Below are 18,164 nucleotides of genomic sequence, written 5' to 3'. Positions count from 1 at the left end.
TCCCTCAGGGGATGCAGGAGCAGCTTGGGGCAAAGCCAGGCCCAGCCCTCAGTGGGCTCTGCATGCCCTCCCCTCCCTGGACCCAGGCCCTCAGGCTGCCAGGTCCCCCTCCCCACTCTCTCTCCACCTCCCTCTCTCGCCCCCATTTTCCTCGTCTGAAGAGGCCACAACCTCCTCCAGACAGCTCACTTTGCTCTCAGCCTCTCTCCAGACATTTGTTTCCCCTCGCCCTCAGTAGGGACCAGGAGGGGCAGCAGGGGGCTAAGGAGAGGGAGGGCAAGGCCAGCCCCCCGCCCCACCCCGGGCTTTCTCTGCAGCATGAAGATTTCTGGTGGGTTGACTCCGCCTTTTCAGAGAGTCCGGCTCCTGTTTCCTCTGCTGCTGCCTTCAGCCCGGCTGCTCCAAGCCCAGGCCTGGAGCTGGCCCTGAGGACGCCCCAAGCCGGCTTCTGCTGCTCTGCACCCCAAGGCGTGCCCCCTGCATGTGGATGCACACTCACAGGCACACACTCACACATGCACACCCAAGTGCACTCATACACTCACAGACACTTGCTGACGTGCTCACACACCCACACATACACACATATACATTCACGGGCACACTCTGACACACTCACACACAATCACACTCACATACTCACATTCACAGGCACATAGTGACTTGCTCACATGCACATGCACACTCACCCAATCACATTCATAGGTACACACACTCATAGAGACCCTCAGCTTGTTCTCTCTTGCACTTCCCTCACTCGTGCACACACACATTTCCAAGGAGAGGCCTCTTCACCCTCGGGGCATGGGCCCCTCTCACAGATGTGGGTCCACCAAAAACTTATGTCCCCTCTTCCTGAAAAAACACGAGAGTGCCCTACACACATGCACACACCCCACCCTCCTGTCTACACTGTCACCTCACAGCCTCTCTCAGTGACAGTCACATGGTCTCACCTTCACTGTCTCTCCCTTGGTCTCTTTTCCTTCTGTTCTTCTCTGACACACTCGTATACCACAGGCACACTCATACATGTGGGCATACACACTCACTCCTATCTGCACACACACGCATGCACTTGTGTATGCACGTATGCACACTTTGTTCCTCAACATTTCCACGGAGGTAAACGGTGTGCATGTGAACCAAGCAAGCCCACCTAAGTAATGCAAAATACATATAATGAAATACCCCACACTTAATGCGAATTGCAGGAAACCAAAAATTAAAAATGCCTAAACAATTGAGGTCTGAGGCATTGGGGGCCCCTGCTATTCTCTATCTCTCCTCAGGCACATGGGTTCCCTTACTTATGGTTCAGAGCACCCTCAGTTTTAAAGATTCTACAACTCGGGTGGGATTTACACGTGAACACACGTGAAAACTTCCATCCCTGCGCCGTCCCGGGGCTCGTAGAAATCCTCAGATGAGACACGGTGGAGGCTGGGGAGCCCCCTTAGCAGGTAGCACACCAGCACCAGACTGCAGGCGTTAGTGGAAACCAGCCAGTCCGTGGAATAAAGCCGCCCCTCTGGGTTAGAAGTCTCTGCTGCACACAGACCCAAAAGACCCCCTACTGCTGCTGCTGGACCATGCAAAACTGAACATCAAAGGAAAGCCAAATACCCTGTTTCACCCTGCCCAGCTTTGTGAGCCAGGAGGCAGGAGGATGGACGACGCACTGGAGGCCTGATCAGATGGCGAAAGGGAGGAAGAAACCAGAGCCACTTGTCTCCTTGATCTCTGGGATGGAAGCCACCTTCAGGTGAGGGAGAGGTAGCCAAAGGTGACCTTGATGTGTCCCCGGCAACTCCTTGGTTACAAGAAACAGAAACCACGGGAGATGATTAGAGGGACATGGGAGAGCTGACACAGTTGGAGGAAAACTTAAGACCCAGCCTCTGACTGGGATGAGATTCAGAAAGCCCCAAAGACACAGTGAAGGGTCTCTGTAAGACAGCAAGATGAATGGGCTGCCACCATTGTTCCCGGGTTGGTCACCCAGATGCAAATCCCAGAACAAAAGCTACAAGCACAGCCTGGTTTAAGTCATCTCAATTTATGGTCATCGAGATCTTGCCCACTGAGGGAGGGCGAGTCTGCAAAATCAAGGGACAGTTATCAGAGGAAAGAGGACTGGAGGCTGGGAGGCAGAAGCAAGAGACGTCAGGTGAAGAAGACTTCCCACTTTGCAATGCCTGCAAAGTGACAGAGACAGTAGCAGGCCCCATACGTGCTGTGCCCGGAGCATCCTCAACCCCAATTAGAGAAGTGGGAATAGGAAACAGGGCACTTTCCCAAGAGAAGGTAGGTTAACTTGGCTCCATACATCTTCAAGGAATTTAAGGTGGCTTTCCAAAAGGTTTCTTTATTTTCTAAATTTTCATTTTGATATAATTTCAAATTTACAGAAGAGTTGCAAGAATAGTCCGAGGAGATCCATAAACCCTTTACCCAGATATACTAATTGTTTACATTTTGGTCCATATTTGCCTTATCATTCTCTCTGTCTCTCTGCATATATGTGTGTATATCTATATCTGATGTGTGTGTGATTGAACATATATATAACTCTCAAAACCAGGAAATTCAATGTTGAACGATACTATTACCTAATACACAGCCTATATTCAAATTTCTTCAATCGTCCCAATAATGTCCCCAATAGCTACTTTATTTCTTGGTCCAGGATCTAGCCTGGCTTCATGCATTGCATTAAGTTGTTGGGCCTCTTTAGTCGTTGTGACAGGTTTAAAACATGGCCTCATGGGACCGGCCCTGTGGCCAAGTGGTTAAGTTCATGCACTCTGCTTTGGTGGCCCAGGGTTTCTCCAGTTGAGATCCTGGCCACAGACCTGGAACACACTCATCAGGCCATGCTGAGGTGGCGTCCCACATAGCACAGACAGAACGACCTATAACTAGAATGTGCAACTATGTCCTGGGGGACTTTGGGGAGAAGAGGAAAAAAATTTTAAAAAGAAAATTAAAAAGAAAAAAAGAGGAGATTGGCAACAGATGTTAGCTCAGGTGCCAATCTTTAAAAAAAAAAGAAAATGGGCTCAGGCCAGGGTTCAGTTCCCAGCACGGACCTACACCACTTGTCTGTGGCCATGCTGTGGCAGCAACCCATATACAAAATAGAGGAAGACTGGCACAGATGTTAGCTCAGGGCCAATCTTCCTCAGTGGTGAAAAAAAAGGCCTCAGATTCTCACACACTCCTCCATTTGAGAGGTGGGTCTGAGTCCCCTCAATCTAGGCAGGCTTGTGAGGGCTCTGACCAACAGTGCAAGTGACACTGCATCATTTCCGAGGCTACGTGAGAAAATGACATGCTGCCTCCTCCTGGCTTCCCGGAAGACTTGCTCCTGGAATCCTGAGCTACCCTGCATCTGTCCTGACTTTTGGAAGCCCCAGACACAGGAGAGGCCACACACAGACATTCAGGTTGACCATCCCAGCGGAGCCCAGACTTTGAGTCAGCCTGGCCAAGGCGTCAGGCATGTGGGTGAAGAACATTCCATGTGATTCCTGTCTTCCATTCAAGTCACCCCCAGCCACCTGAGTCTTCCAGCTGAGATCCCAAACTGTGGAGCAGAGACAAACCATCCCTGCTGTGCTTTCTCTGAATTCCTGACCTACAGAAGCCAAGAACGCAATGAAATATTTTTATATCACTGAATTTAGGGTGGTTGGTTATACAGCAATAGAAAACTGGACTAGTCTCCTTAATCTGGACCAGATTTTGTCTTTCCTTCTTTGTCTTTCTTGACCTTGGCATTTTTGAAGGAAATAGGCCAATTATTTTACAGAATGTCCCTCAATTTGGGTTTGTCTGATGTTTCCTCATGCTTAGTTCCAGGTTGTGCATTTCTGGTGGGAATACCACAGGTGTGATGCTGTGTTCTTCTCAGTGCATCCTATCAGGAGGCACAGGACATGGGTTTGTCCCAATGTTGATGATGTTAACTTTGATCGCTTGGTTAAGGTGGTGTCCACCAGGTTCTTCACTGTAAAATTACTGTTCCCTTTGTAATTAATAAGTAATTGATACTTTGAGACTATGTAAACATCTTGTTCCTCATCAAACTTGCACCTACTTGTTTTAGCACCCATTGATGATTTTCTAACTTTCTCACTTCTTTTATATTTAGTAATTCATGTTTCACTATAGGCAAGACTGTTCCCCTTTCCTTGATTTAATTATTTATTCACTCATTTATTTGTATCACTAAGGATGCATGGATTTTAATTTTATTCAAGGGTTATATCCATTAATGTCACTACTTAATTTGATACTCATTTTACCCCGGATTTGGCCAGTGGGAGCCCATGAACGGGACTGGTTTCCATGTCCTTTTGATATGCCGCCATGTTTTGGAGTATTCCTTACTTTCTGATTCAACAAGATGGTCCCGGCTCATCTTATGCTTTCCTGGCCCAGTCCTGGAAACAGCCTATCTGTGAGGAGACTTGATTCCTTTTGAAAGAGAATGGTATTTAGAACCAAGATCTGGGTGCCAAGTAAGCAAGCACATTGTTAGTGGTGTTCGCTGCTTGTAGGTCCTCTCAGTGGACAGAGCTAGGAAGATACACACATGCCTGCACACTCCTCTGTATTTATTTCTAGGTCTACAACTATACCCACATCCTATGTCTATATAAAGATGAGATAAAGATCTTATAAACCATGAGTTCATACCGACGCCTCCTATCCAAGGCAACGCCACAAAGCTACATTCTCGCTTTCATTCTTCCCATATTTTTAACTTCCTTCTCCAACAGTGAGAAACCTGGTTCCCATTAACATTAAGACATTTTCTTGTTTGCTCAAGCCCGTAGGAAACAGAAAGCGGTTTCAGACTTGTTAATCCATACCACTGAAAAAAGCAAACCTACTAACTAGGGTCAATGCCTGTTTGTAGTTTTTCTACAGTGAAATTTATATACAATGAAATGAACAAAGCTGAAGTGTGCAAATCAATGAGTTTTGACAAATGTGTATACCCATGGAAGCCACACCCCTACCAAGATATATCGAACATTTGTATCACTCCAGAAAATTCCCATGTGCCCATTCCTGATCAAGCCCTCACCCAGAGGCAAACACAGATCTGATTTCTATCACTATAGATTAGTTGTCTGCACTGGAACTTCACATAAGTGGCATCCTACACACATGCATGTACTCTTTTGTGTCTGGCTTCTTTTCCTAAGCACAATGTCAGTAAAAGTCATTATGTCATTGCAGGTGTCACAGGTTTATTCCTTTTTATTGTGTCATGGAAGTAAATTACATGAGTATTCCAAAATTCACTTATCCACTTTCTTTCTGATGGACACTAGTGTTGCTTCCAGTTTTTAGCTCCAGTATTTTGCTATGAACGTTCTTGTACACATATTTTTGTAGACATATGTTCTTGCTAAATATCTAGGGGTAGGATTTCTGGGTGACAGTTTAGATATCTGCTTAACTTTATAAGAAAGTGACAAACCTTTTTCCAAATTGGTTACCATTTTACACACTCCCACCAGCAACGTATGAGAGTTCAAGTTGCTCTATATCCTCGCCAACACTCGCTGTTGTAAGTCTCCTTAATTTTAGCCATTCTCGTGGCTGAAGCGGTATCTCATTATGGTTTTAATTTCATTGCCCTGAGGAGTAATAATGTCGAGCATCTTTTCATGCATTTATTGACCAGTTGAATATATTCCTTTATGAAGGATTTGGCAAGTCCTTTGCCCATTTTTTAATTGGGCTTTTTATTATTATTATTAACTTGCAAGAATCCCTTATATATCCTCACTACAGGCCCTTTGTCAGATATATGTTCTGCAGCTACTTTTCCCCAGTCTGTGGCTCGTCTATTCTGAGGTTTGCTTTGGTGAGCAGAAGTTCTCGATTTTTGTGAAGTCTAATTCATTGATTATTTATTTTATGGCTGTTTTCTGTACTGTACCAAAGAAATCTTTGCCTACCCTTAGATCAAAAAGATATCCACCCTACATTTTCCATTTAAAACTTTATAGTTTTTGCTTTTGTATTTTTGTTTATGACCCATCTTGAATTAACTTCTGTGCATGGTGAAGTAATGATTGAGTTCATTTTTTCCCAGTGGTTTCCAGTTGTTCCAGCACCATTTGCTAGAAAGTCTATCCTGTCCCCCTTTGAATTGCTTTGATGACTTCGTCAATAATCAATTGTCCGTCTAAGCAGGGGTCTCTTCCTGAACTCTCTATTCTGTTCCATTAATCTGTTTGTCTCTTCTAATGTCAATATCACACTGTTGATAACCATAGCTTTACAGCAAATCTTGATGTTAGGTAGTGTAAGCCCTCCAACTTTTTCTTCTTTCTCTAAATAGTTTTGGCTGTTCTAGATCTTTCAATTTCCAAATAAATTTTAGAATCCACTTGTCAGTTTCTTTTTAAAAAAACGAAAGCTTGTCAGGATTATGATTGGGATTTCTTTAATTTCTCTCAGCAACGTTTAGTGTCTTCAGTATTGAATTTTTTCACATCTTTCATTAAATTTATTTTTAAGTATTTTATGTATTTGACAATATTGTGAATGGAATTGGCTTTTTAATATCATTTCCCGATTGTTAATACTAATATACAGAAACACAATTGATCTTTGTATATTGTCCTTTTTTCAGAAGTGTTTTAATGGGAACAGAAAGAAGGAGAAATGAGAGAGGTTTAATTAATCAGCCTGTACCTGAACAAAAGAGAGCAGATAAACAGAAAGGGAATTAACACGTGTATTCGGTGCTCCATCAGTAAAGCATTCTGCTGGACATTGTACAGGCTTAATTTTCATAGCAACCCTGTGAAGTTCCTTATCATCTCTATTTTACAGATAAGGAAATGGAGAGCTCTGAGATATCACAGGGAGCAAGTGGCAGCCAGGATTGCCATCCAGAGCTATTGAGCTCCAAACTCCACACTCTCCCAGTATATGGTGCTGCCACTCTACTGTTGCATGCTGGAGTGCTCACAGGGAAGAAACATAAAGAGGAGGGAGCTTGTGTCAAAGGTGTGTTACCTCCTGCCAGCTCCTACAGCCAGGAGACATGAGATACCTGGTAGGCATCATGGGGCTCCCCACCATTCCTTCTGGGGCTCAAGCCCTGCAAGTCAATAGGCATCAATGTAATATCCACAGCATGGCAGGCCAAGGGTACCCAGTTGACCCTGGGTCTGACCACACTGGAGAGGGGAGCAGACAGGGCCAATGGAGCCAGCCTGAGGCTGACAGTGGGGCCCGGCTGAGCTCACCCGCACCACCTCCCCCAGCACCTTCCTGGCCTGGGCAGTGCATGCAAGCTGGCCAAGCTGTGAAGATCAGTTCCACCTTGCAGCTGAGAGAGTGCCCCTGTGGTCCAGAGACAGAGATGTGGAGCCAAGCCTGAGAAGGGAAACGCGTGACTTGGCCTAGGTTCCCCAAACTTGCCCAAACAGGAGCATCACCTGGGGCAAGTTTTCCAAAACAGATTCCCAGGAAAACTTCCCAGAGTCCTTGATTCCACAGGTCTCAGGCGGGGCTCAGGAATCTGAATTCTAAATACTTCTAAATAATTCCAAATGCTCTGAGGGATTCTTCTGATCTGGATATTTTGAGAAAGACAGAGTCAACCAAAAAAATTACTGCAAAATCAAGGGATTAGAAATGAACCTGCAGGTTGGGTGGGAATGAAGCAGAAACGGCCTAAAGAAGTGAGGAAGGTTTTAAGCCTGTGCTCAGGGGAGGGAGCTCCATGAGTATCTGAAACGCTAGGGTTTTCCAGAAGTGCAAATAGCTGGGATGGGCTCTGTCTGAAAAGGAAAGCTGTCTCCCAGGTTGTGGCTGCTCAGGACAGAGGAGGGGAGGGGAGCCCTGGAGCAAAGAAAGGGCATGGCCAAGTATCTAAGGTCTTCCAAAGGAAAATGTCCCTCTGATTCCCCAGGGAAGAACCATCATGAAGACCCTTAAGGAGGTGTCCCACAGATCAGTGACCTGTGTCAGATGTTGTCGGGCCAGGCGCTGTGGACGCTGAGGTGCTGAGGCTGCGGGCTGGATCCGCCAATGTGGCCACCATCGGTGCCTCCCCAGGCCTTGGTTTCATCTGATTTTTATTTTATGTTTTATTGTTTCAGTCTTCTGATGCTGATGTTCTCACACCTGGGAAAGGAGGGGGAAAAGAGTCCCAACAGAGGAAGAGGGAAGGGGAAGAAGAGATTGAGGACAGCCGGGTCGGGGGCGGGAATGTGTAAAAAGAAAGGGCTCTACAGGGCCTGGGGAACCCCTGACCCTGAGGCAGACGTGCAGGGGCACCTGCAGGTGGAAGGCCACACGGCACCGTGCAGGAGGCTGGCCGGCCAAGCGGGCAGAGGAATCCTCAGCTGACGCTCGGAACAATCGCTCCTGAACAGCGGACCTGGCCCAACCCCTGGCCCTCCCCTCAACTCCTTGACTCCGGGAGACCGGTCCAGGAGGAGGCTCTTTTCTGTTACTCTCTCTGCCCCGTGGTTGCCTTGGCAACAGCTGTGATGGGCCCCTCCCTTCCAAAGCACCCGCTGTAATGCGAATCTCAGGCTGGTTTGTTCTGCTCCGCGGGCTTTGAAAACAATAGAGGGAACCCGGGGCAGCAGCTCTGGTTTCAGAACCTGTCCCCAAGGACAGCCCCCCTCCCAGGACGGGGAAGGAACAGGATCTGGGAGGAAAGGTGAAGAGGGGGCCACAGAGCAGCTCAGCTAGGAGAGGAGCAGCCAGAGGAGTGGGGACTGTGGGACTTTTCTATTATACCCTTTGGAGCAGTGGGCTGGATGACAGCCCACAGTGGGACCCATCTGTAGTTGATTAAATAATAGTAACTGAAGAGAGTGTCTTTGCTTCATCCTGTCCCTTCACTGTTTAAATGTGTGACTCGAACGAGAACAGGCTGATCAAACTCACAGATGACAAAGCTGTGAGGAGGCGCTCAGGTGCTCCAGAAGACTGACCTGGAATCCATAAAGGGGACTCAGTCCGGTTGGTATAACGGGCCAAAACCTACACTGTTAAGAAAGACATCACAGGGGAAATTTGGCTGCACAGAAATTGTCTTGAGGGTCGTAACCACTCTGAAACCCTGTGCGAGCCAATGGGACATGACACCCTAGAAAGCAGATGCCACTGGGACACACTGTATGCTTGTTTGTCACCTGCTCCCCTACACCTGTAGCTGGGAACCCCTCAGGCAAAGCATGCAGGTCTCAGAAGTAGAGGTGGCTGATGCCATCTGAATTCAGGTTCCAGTGTTGTGTTTAGAATGTAAGTATGTAATTGTGTGACTCAGGAGCTGTTTAATGTTGTGGTTAAGAGCAAGAATTCTGGAGCCCAACTAGCCCAGGTTTGAACCCAACTCTAGTATTTACAAGCAGTGTGTCCTTGAGGAAGTTGCTTAAGCTCTCTGTGCGTCACTTGCCTCATCTACACAACGGAGGTAATAACACGACCTATCTCCGAGGGTTCCAGCGAGGATTGGGTGGGTGACTCTAGATAAAGTGCTTAGAGGAGTGCTTGGCACAGAGGAAATGCTTTTAAATGGTTTCACCTGGTGTTAGTGACTCAGCTGTGTGCTTTTAGAAGCATGCTGAGTTATTTTCGCCGCAGGGCCCTAGACTCTGAATGCCTTGCAGCCTCGATATGTTTGGACAGCTCAACCTCCAAACTGCTAGTCACCCCAGGTATGGTCAGGCTGTGCCCGGCCACTCCCAATAGGGGTGAGGTCCACACCCAGGTAGCCCTGTCCATTAGAGGGACCGATGACCCTCTCCCCAGGACAGCCAGAGGCTACAAGCCCCCAGCCCACATTGCTGCCCTTGGTCGGACCCACTAATGAAAGGGCTGTCCCTCCTCTGCCGTACCACAGGGACCCTCTCATCTGAGGACCCCTTGCTGCTGAGAAAGCACAGCTTCCACTCCAGCTCCACGCCTGGCTGTGCTGCATAGGGGAAGCCAGTATCCTTTGCGCCCTTCTCTAGCTAGGGCTCTCTCTCCTTCTCCACTGGGTCTTGGGAGGAATGGAGAGACCGTCATCCAGTGGGGATGTAACATTATGTAAACGCCTGTTCTTGCACCGTCCCTGGAAGATCCGTCTGTAATCAGCCCCGCACACCAGTTTGGACACCATCACGCTCCCTGATCTCACCAGAGGCCTTCTCATTCATGATTTCTCCTCTCAGAACAGCAGCATTGATTTAGGAGCGCCCGGACCCCTCGCAGTCCACTTGAACCTGTCAGAGAAGAGATTAATGCGACGCTTTGCTCCCAGGAGAGTGGCTCTCCTGCAGCTGGCCTGTGTCTTAGCTGCTTTGTGAAGGTCCCTGGGTTTGGGAATCACCTTCTTTCACGTGTGCCTCCCCTACAAACCCAAAACAGATTCAAAGCGACAGAAACTAGGCTTAAAAAACAAAACCCATGCTGGAAAACTGCCAGACCTCATCTGAAAAATGGAATACCTCCTCTTCCCATTTGTTGTGGCCACATTTTTATTTTACCTATATGTTTTTTATTTTACCAACCCTAAGCGCATAATGCCAGACGTTGTTCTAAGCGCTTTGCAAACAGTGACTCATTTAATCCTCAAAACAGCTCAATAGAGAAGGTGCCATTATTATCTTCATCCCCATTTTCAGAGGTGGAAACTGAGACATGGAGCAGTTAAGTATCACACCCAAGGTACACAGCCAGTAAGTAGTCAAGTCGGGATTCGAATTAAGGCAGCGAGCTCCAGAGTCCCTGGTCTTATCCTACAGTGCTGCCTTTCCTTCTGCCGTGCTGGTCTGCATTTTCCATAAGTAACCTGGAATCTTCTAGAAGGCAGAGATAGTGTCTTCATAGAAACATCTTACAACGGGTACTGAAGGCATCAACAAATGGCTTGTGATGATGTTGACAGCCGTTAACAGTAGTGGCAAGGACCAAGAAGTGTCGTTCAGCTCCACACCACTAATTAGAAACTGTGACCCCAGGAAGCAGGAGAAAATGGCTCCTCTCTGCTGGAGACGCTGCTTCCTGCAGCCTCTCCAAGTGCCCTAATAACAGGGAGGCGACAGTGCTCCCCAGGCCCCTGGGAAGGGCTGGGCAGGCGGGAGCAGTGTCATGATGCCTGCCCCACCAGGGAGCCGGCTTCCCAGCCACAGGCACTCTGCCTGACCTCTCCAAGACATAACCACCACACCCCTTCCAGCCTCCCCAGCAGGAAGGCAGCATCTTCTCTTCCATTGTTCTTTGAGGAAGTTTGGCAGCGGCACAGAAAGCGTTTCTTCCAGGCCCCCAGGCAGGCGGCAAAAGTCCCCAGATGCCTCTGGAGTGTCTGCCAGAGCCTGGAGCTCAGGGAGTGGCCCTCTCTCTTCTGTGAGTGACCCATGCTTGCTGGCTCTCTCAGATGCTGAGTTAGGAGGGGACAATAGCTGGCTCCCATTACACTCCCAGCAGTTTGCCTGGCCTGAGCCCCCGCCGTGCTGGGGAAGGACAGCCAGGAGCCCCTCCAGCTGAGGCAGCCTCTCTTCTCATAAGTGACACCTACTTGGTGGAGCAGAGGCCGCATCCATCCTTGCCCAGTTTCTGTGGGTAGAATGACAGTTCGCATATGTCACACACATCTGCCAGCCCCGGTGGTGATTTATTCCCCTCCCACTGCTGCTGGGGGTGGTCATTTAGCACACACGGGGGTTTCATCCTGGGAGGCCCTGAGGTTTACAGAACAAGGCCTGCTCTGAAGAACACAACAGATCAAGCCCACTCCTACCATGGGCTGTGGGGTCTCCTCCCACATGCCACAAGGCTGGCAGGTGAGGACAGATGTGTGACCCCAGGGAAAAGCAAGGAAGGGAGATTCCCCATCCGCTGCTCTCTGCATTTCTACCATGGGCTGACAGGCTGCTCCTTCCTGGTATCGGACTTTTTCCACATCCCCTTCCAGAAGCTGGGGGCATTCGGAAGGTGCTGCAAACACCCTGTGTGCTTGAGTGTCACCCCATCGAGGGTCTGTTACGTGTGTTCAGCAATCCTGCAGAGTAGATGGGTGGGGTTTTATTACACCCATTTTATGGATGAGAGAATGCAGGCCCAGAGAAGTGGTCTATGGAATGGCACCCACCCTGACTCTCAGCCCAGGTATTTCTCACTTTAACACTCACAGCAGAGTGAGGTTACCTCATTGTAGGGGAGGGCGGTGAGGAGGGGAGTTGCGCAAACCTAAGAGGGAGCGCCTCTTGAAATTTGGGGCCAGGGCTCCCTGCTCACCTCACCCTAGTCCCAGCACTGGAGAGGCCCTCTGTCATGGAATTAAAGGCAGGCATCTGTGGCCACCTGCCCCAGCGGTCCCCTACTCCATTCCAAGGAAAGCCTGCCCAAAACTTAGCCAATATTTCCTCTCTCTGGGAGACCGTCACCTTCTTCTCCCCAGTCTGTCTCCTCTGCTAGATTCCAGGATGCCTCGAGCCAGTGCCACCTTTCCTTAGGAAAGCCAAGGGACACTCAGTTGCTGTCGACCAGGAAGGTGGGCCTGAGGGACCTCGGGGAAGTGCCCTAGAGAAAGTTCTGGCATGCATCCGGAGTGGCCCAAAAATAGGCCTGCACACCAGGCCCTTGAGTGACAGCCTCTCCATGGGCACAGCTGGGACCATGTGAGGGAGAGATGGGGCAGCAGGAGCCAGGGAGACTGGGTGTCCCCAGTGGGTTTAGCGAAGCTATTTTGAAGGCGGTTTATTGGGCTGCCAGGACGGCTCCCCCATGCTTGCTTGGTGACCCCAGAGGCACTGGGTGCAGGGAGATGATGGAGAGGACGGCAGAGGCAGGAGCAAAAGGAAGAGGGAGAGACACTTGAGGTGCAGTGGGGACGAGCAAGGAGGCAGAGTCGGGGCATTTCAGCAGATCGCAGGGCCAGGCAGGGAGGAAGCCAGCTAGGGCTCGGCTGGGGCAGGGCGGCAGGATCAGGCGAGCCAGGCCTCCAGCGCATGGGTTCCCCATGCCGGCAAGTCCAAGATGTGCCCAGTGAGGCTCCAGCGTCCACAGCACCCATCTGTCCTGGAGGGCCATCCTCCCCCAGCTGAGGCACTGCAGGCGGTTCCCGCCCCACTGGCTGGGGCCTGCAGCAGTGCTGAGAAGCCGTCCCTGCTTGGCGTTCATGGAGGTTCCTTGGCAGAATATTCCAGAGAGAACAATCGAGGTGTCAAGTTTCTTCTGTTGCAACCCAATATCCGTGCCAATCCCGGCTGCCCCAGCCCCAAGCCCTGAGATTCAGACTATGGCTACAGATGAGTCAGCTCCTGTGGCCCCTGTCTGTCCCCAGCTGGGTGGATGTGTTCCAGACCCTGAGATGTGACACCACCCCTTGGAACACTCTTTCAGCCTCATTCCTAGCACCCTCGTGTTGTCCCCAAGCCCCAGGACTTGCCATGTCTGAGGAGGAAACACACCATGCTTCCACCTCGTTCTGCTGGGCCACACCAGCACTTACTGTCCTGTGTCCTGCTAGGTTGAGTGGATGCTTCATGATAAAAAGTCAGATTCTACTGAGTCTATCCAGAAACTATTACCTGGATGTCCCAAAGCTTCAATCATATGAGATGAAGTCCTTGACCAACTTGGGATTATCATCAAGTTGGATAGAATATGTGAGTCAAAAAAAGCGAACGCATTGGGGCCGGCCCTGCGACTGAGTGGTTAAGTTCGTGTGCTCTGCCTCAGTGAGCAGCCCAGGGTTTCGCTGGTTCAGATCCTCGGCACAAATGTGGCACCGCTCATCAGGCCATGCTGAGGCAGTGTCCCACATAGCACAACCAGAAGGACCTACACCAGAATATACAACTTTGTATTGGGAGGCTGTGGGGAGAAGAAGAAGAAGAAAAAAAGAAGTTGGCAACAGATGTTAGTTCAGGTGCCAATCTTTAAAAAAAAAGGGGGAAAAGGAAAAACAAATGAATGCATTACAGCATAACCAGTAGTAAAAACCAAAAAAGCATTGCAACAATAAAAAGGGTTTCAAGAGTTCCAGAAAGGGGACAGCACAGTGCCCAAGTTTGTCCAGGCTTGAGGGGGGATTTGAGACTTCAGCTGAACTCAGAAGATTGTCTCAGCATGTGGACAGGGACACTGAGGAACTCAGACCACCGTCTCGGCATGGGGACAGGGAAGCAGAGTTTGAAATGTGGAAGCAGGTGGGTCCCAGGTGGGAAAAGACGTAGATACCATATAGGTGGGTAAAGTTCTCCTCCAGGGGGTCGTTGGAGTAATCAGGGGTGAGGAGATAAAGGAGACAGCCTTAAAGCTGAGGGTAAGGGACTTAGCCTTAGTCCTATGGGCCGTGGGCAACTGTCAAACACAGGTTTAAAACAGAGGTGGCCAAACAGGGTTTGAGATGATCAGCCTGGGTGTCACAGCGGGAAGACTGGACGGTGGAAAGTCCAAAGGGAGGAAAGAGTCTCACAGGACCTGATCAGAGTGCAGGCTGAGGCAGAGAGGAAGCGACTAGGGGAGGGCAGGGGAGAGGAGAGGAAAGGAGCGGAGGTCAGGGGACAGGAGGGGAGGGCAGAGAAGGGAGGGAGAAGGAGGGGGAGGTCAGGGGACTTGGGGGAGGGGAGGACGGAGGAGGGAGAAGGAAGGAGGGGGAGGTGTGGGGACACGGAGGAGGGGAGGGCAGGGGAAGGAGGGGGAAGGGAGGGAGGACGAAAGGGAAGGAAGAGCAGAGAAGAGAAGGGGAGAGGGGAAGAGATGGGAGGGCAGGAGAAAGGAGGGGAGGGGAGGACGGGAGGAGAGGAGGGCAGAGGAGAATGATGACTCCACAGTTTCCAGAATGGAAAATCTAATAAAGCAATTCTTGCTAATTGCGCTCTCAAACAGCTTAAGCAGCCTAATTAGATGGCATCTTTTTGAGCAGCTCCATGAGGCATGAGGCTGATGACAAGAATTTCAAACACTGGTGGAGCAGTTTGGGGGTAAACTGTCCTGTCCCACTCCCCTATTTCTATGCATACGACTGGGTGAGGGGACTGCCGTCTGGACTGGAGACACCAAGGATGAAGAGAGAAAACCCTCAGGGATGGAAGAAAGCCTCCTCCACCCAGAGGGTGGGCCCCAGCCCGGGTGTCTGTTAGCCCACAAAGATGGGGTTCTCACACCTGATGCACGTAACAAGAGCCAATTATTACGGCGTCAGCTTTTGAGAAAAGAAAAAGCTTTATTGTGAGACCCATCTGCAAGGAGACAGGAGGCCATGCTCTCAGATCCGTCGCCCTGATCCAGGGCTTGGGGCAAAATTTATGGGATGAAGGGCAGGGAGGTCTGACGTGTGGAGATAGATAGATGATTGGAGGGAAGGAGAAGGGAAGTAGTTGATGATCTGTGCAAGTGCAATCAAGCTTTGTGACTCTGCATGGGACTCATGTTCACAAAATGGTGGTGTTAGCACGATCTGAGGGTGGAGTTTTCAGCCCCTTGATGTCGAAAAGGTCACTTACGGAACATTTACACAGGCCCAGTTGATGGGTTGGTTGTCTCAGCCGGCCTCAACTGGACAAGGTTGGTACCCTCATTTCCTGAAAGACAACTCTTAATTACTCTGTTGATAAGATGAGGTCAGTTGAACTGTCCTAGGAGGCCTGTGGTTACACATCCACCCTCCGTGGTACTCTCCCATTCCTGCCTTTGGGGCATACTGGCTGTTTTCATGGAGCGTCCTGGCCCCAGGCACGGAAGGGGCCTGCTCACCCTCTGATGCAACCAGCCCCAGGCCTTTTTGCTAGGAGTCACTGATTTGACTTAAAGTTTGATTTGGTGTTTTGCTTAGACTCACCCTGGGTTTCTATGATTGTGCATCACTCTTCTGATGATCTGGGGCCCAGCCCCAGCCTAACTGCCTCCCTTCTCTGGAATTTGTTCCCAGTCTCCCACCTCACCGTGACTCGGCCTCTCCTCAAACTCACTGCCTCCTCCTCCAAAAAAAGGGAGGCAGTGACAAAGAGGTGAAGGTCTGGGCCACCAGAGCAGAGGGAGCAGAGTTGGGGACAGCCTTCCTTGCAAGAAGGGCCGGAGGAAACCCTTCCGGTTGGCCAGGCAAGCCCTGCCCCAGGCGTGAAGACCTAACTCCCCCCACCACCCAGCCTTAGGGCCGTCTCCAATTATCGCAGCCTTTCCTACTGCTCCCTGTGTATTTTGCCTCGTTAGTGTTCCCTGATGTTCATCCTTTCTCCTTCTTTCTCTGTCATATTTGGCAAACTTCATTCAGAATGCCTTGAAGGCTTCATCTTATAGTTTCTCAGAAATTAGGCAGGATGGTTCAAACACAATTGCATTTTGCATTTATTTCTTGATGCTTAATAAATATGTATATTTATATAGATATAAAGTACCCAACTAAGCCATTGGAAAGAACTTAAAAGGCGACAACACCATTACCACTCTCAAGTGGCCTGCTTGAAGATCTGGGGAGGTGAGCTGACAAACGGACCTGGAATACTAAGCAGCTCAGGCCGCCACCCTGGGTGACAGAGGAGCTGGGCCTGGAGGTGGAATGCACTCTCTGACCTGCAGCCATCAGGGCCTCCAGCTGAGCTCCCCAGGGACAGAGCACCTGTCCCTGCATTTCACCCAGCCCTTCAAGATGCCCCGAGGCAGCTTCTAGGACCCGACGCAGGGAAGTTTCAAGGGCTAGGTCTGGACAGAGGCCGTTCCAGGTCACGGTGGCTCGGAGAGCTGGCCTCCCAGCATGAAACACTCTAAGCTGGAGGTCTGTGCTGGGCAGGCGGAGGGGTGGCAGGCGTAGCTAAAGGCTTCCTGGGAACAATGAGCCGGGCCTGCTTTCACCTGTTGTTCTCTGCCCTGACAGCTGCGGGAGATGAATGAGCCTAGCTGGGCCAGCGGCGGAGGGGAGGCTGGCTCCAGCCGGTGTGTGGCCTCTGCACACACACACCCCGGCAAACATGTCCTTTGGAATGTGACCGAGACTCAGGCCGAAGACCCTTGGTGCAGGACTTGCCACCTCCAAACCCTGATGCCACCACGGCTGGGAGCTCACGTCAACCTGAGGCTGAAGCATGCCTGTCACAGGGTCTTGGGCTGAGTTCCCACTGGTTGTACCTCTGGGAAGATGACCCCCATTCTCTTTGTTATGTAAGTGGCTCTCTAGGGGCCCGAGGGAAACCACAGCCTGCACAGTGGAGGCAGTGTGGCTGCGCTGTGCCTTCCATCAAGGTCTGTTCTGGGAGCCCCCCAGGCCACACCTGCCTCCACTGCTGCTCGGCCACCCAGGAGGCCAAGGCAAACAGACGACCCGCGACAAGCACGTCTCATGGCATTCCCCTGCATGCTTTGCCCACTCACGGGTGTCATCCCCCAATGTTCAGAACTCTTCCCCTCTCTCTGTCGTATTACGCAAACCTCGTCCAGGGTGCCTTGAAGTCCTTACCTTATAGATTCTCAGAATTTAGGCAGCATGCGATCAGTGCGGTTCAAAAACAATTGCATTTTGCATTCATTTCTCAATGCTTAATATATATGAGGCACCAACCTAGGCCATTTTAACAATAAGGTAAGTGCTAAAATTGGAACAATCTGGAGATTAGCATAGACCCCACGCAAGGATGATGCTGAAATTTGTGAAGCGTTCCATACTTGGGGATGTGTTAACTAGTCTTTTGTGGCACTCATTTTCAATATATACAAATATGAAATCACGACTTTGTACATTTTAAATTTACCCGGTGTTATATGTCAATTACATCTCAATAAAGCGGGTAAACAAAAAAAGAAAGAACTTAAAAGGAAGATGACATGATTACCACTCTCAAGTGGCCTGCTTGATGATTTGAGAGGTGAGCTGACAAACGGACGTGAAACATTGCAAGGACAACACAAGAAAGAACACAGTTCTGTGCCCACAGCTGCGCTACAGAGGAGAAATGCTGCCAAAGGAGGGGGAATTCACTCAGGTCCTGAATGTCATGAAGGATGGAGCCACGTGAGTCTATGTGAGGTGCTCACATCAATGCCAGAAGTCACATTTTCTTGCTTTTGGAAGAGGAGTGTATGGAATTGCCCAAATCTCAACGAAGCAGGAAGAGGAGTGAGCGTGGTTCTGCCCCTGGGGGCAGAGGGAAACCCGTTTTGAGAAACTCCCCCTGGCTCTAACATTC

At 49.9% G+C, this 18,164-nt stretch overlaps 1 pseudogene; it reads left to right on the top strand.

Annotated features, from left to right (window-relative positions):
• Positions 1–17,546: 17,546 nt before the first annotated feature.
• Positions 17,547–17,647, top strand: LOC139080574 (U6 spliceosomal RNA; annotated as a pseudogene).
• The last annotated feature ends 517 nt before the right edge of the window (positions 17,648–18,164 follow it).

Source organism: Equus przewalskii, chromosome 30 (assembly GCF_037783145.1).
Source record: "Equus przewalskii isolate Varuska chromosome 30, EquPr2, whole genome shotgun sequence".
In the NCBI taxonomy this organism is placed as follows: Eukaryota; Metazoa; Chordata; class Mammalia; order Perissodactyla; family Equidae; genus Equus; species Equus przewalskii.
The sequence above is the reverse complement of the archived record's forward strand: the minus strand, read 5'-3'. Positions and strand labels throughout refer to the sequence as shown.